At 43.2% G+C, this 1,887-nt stretch overlaps 1 long non-coding RNA gene across 1 annotated transcript; it reads right to left on the bottom strand.

Annotated features, from left to right (window-relative positions):
- Positions 1-229: 229 nt before the first annotated feature.
- Positions 230-1,668, bottom strand: LOC310753049. The gene is made up of 3 exons (XR_014543116.1): positions 901-1,668; positions 408-476; positions 230-299 (listed from the first exon to the last, which is right to left on the bottom strand). It is a non-coding gene; the product is annotated as an uncharacterized lncRNA (long non-coding RNA).
- Between the last annotated feature and the right edge of the window lie 219 nt (positions 1,669-1,887).

Raw genomic sequence — 1,887 nt, 5'->3', positions numbered from 1 at the left:
AAGAAGAGCTCTTTGGAGAGCCCTGTGGAGAGAGCAGAAAAGAAAATGAGAAAAAGGAGAGACCAATACAAAAGACATTGTTTTGAAAACAGACGACTTAGTGGTAGAATGTGAACTTACCTAAAGCAGTACTGTCCTAATGCAGGTGACTCTCTGGGAAGCCTGAAGAAAAGACAAGCTGGAACAAAAGAAGAAGTCTTCTCCTACCTGCAGGTGAGCCTCATTGCGTCCTAAATGTCCTTCTGTCATGGAATACCATTTTGACTGCCATTTTATTTGAATCTGGATGAGCCATTAATCTAGAGGGGCAGAACAGAGACATCTAGAATCACTAGTTTGTCCCCAGTCACCTTCCACCAATCTTACAGAAAATGAGATTTTTTAAAAAAAAAACCCAGCTTGCTTACCACCATGACTTCTGGGACTCTGCTGGAAGAGCTGGCTTTATTTGAGTGTTGCAGGATCTTTGGAGAGACCTGTGAAGAGACCAGCAGAAAAGAAAATGGGAAAAAGGAGAGACCAATAGAAAAAACATTTTCTTGAAAAAAAGACAACTGAGTGGTGGAATGTGAACTTACCTAAAGCAGCACAGTCCAAGTGTAGGCGACTCTCACTTCAGGTACACTGAACTCTGAAAAGCTTGAAGGAAAGAAGAGCTAGAAGAAAAGAAGAAGTCTTCTCCTACCTGCAGGTGAGCCTCATCGGGATGACATGGAATAGGGCCTCTTCTGACGACTTCGTCACCCCAACCTGAAAGAGTCTTAGCCCAATGAGTTGCAGACGGAACACAATAGACATTTCCCCCTAGACATGCAAGGGATACTCTGAGAAACCTGACGGAAAGACGAGCCAGAACAAAAGGAGAGAAGGGCTGGAACAAAAGAAGGAGTGTTCTCCTACCTGCAGGTGAACCTCATTGTGGTGACACAGAATAGGGCCTCTTCTGACAACTCAGTCACTGCAACCTGAAAGAGTCTTAGCACAATGAGTTGTAGATGGAACACAACAGAGATTTTCTCCCTGGCCAACCAAGGGATACTCACCTAAATGTCCTTCAGTCATGGAATACCATTTTGAGCGCCATTTTATTTAAAGCTGGATGAGCCATTAATCTAGAGGGGCAGAACAGAGACATCTAGAATCACTAGTTTGTCCCCAGTCACCTTCCACCAATCTTACAGAAAATGAGATTAAACAAACAAACAAACAAAACAGCTGAGGGTGTACCACCTTATGCTGAAATACTGTACTTGCGGACCACTGTTTGTTAACAGCAAGAATGGTAGAGTAAATTAACCTCAAATTAGAAAAGGTAGTGTCCCTCCTGGCTGAGTTGGCGTTGTTGGCAACCCGGAACAGTCCTATTGCCACCCAAGAGTCTGGCCACAGCGCTCTTCCTCAACAAGATCTTCAAACTCAGGGGTGTAGCTGTTCTTGTGCCAGAACCCGTAAAACCTCTTACAGAAAGAATAACAAACATGAAAACAGCAAACTAATCCTGCAAAGCTCTCAAGTAGTTCTCGATGGTTACCCTTTTAATGGTCTGCTCCCTTTCTGGAATTCAATTGCAAGTGCAAAGTGAAATTTCAAACTGTTGCTAAACATCCAGCGCGACAATCTTACCACGGTAAACCTGCTTTCATCGGACTCTCAGCATTCTAGACTTTTATTATCATTCTCTGATTCAGTTATTCCAAAACTACTTCTGAAATACAAGACCTGCCTACAGGATTATTATAAAATTATCTTGAGGCATGTTGCCCAATGACATAATATCTGAAGCTCAGGCCGCCTTTCACAAGAATCACTCAACATCAGACCATTGCCTAGCGCTGTCCCTCCTAGCTGAGAAGTAGACTAGACCTCTATAGGGAAAACTATTTGTGG

This window comes from Podarcis filfolensis (genome assembly GCF_964270895.1).
Source record: "Podarcis filfolensis genome assembly, chromosome: 17".
Classification (NCBI taxonomy): Eukaryota; Metazoa; Chordata; class Lepidosauria; order Squamata; family Lacertidae; genus Podarcis; species Podarcis filfolensis.
Note: the sequence above shows the minus strand (reverse complement) of the source record. Positions and strands in the feature narration are given on the sequence as shown.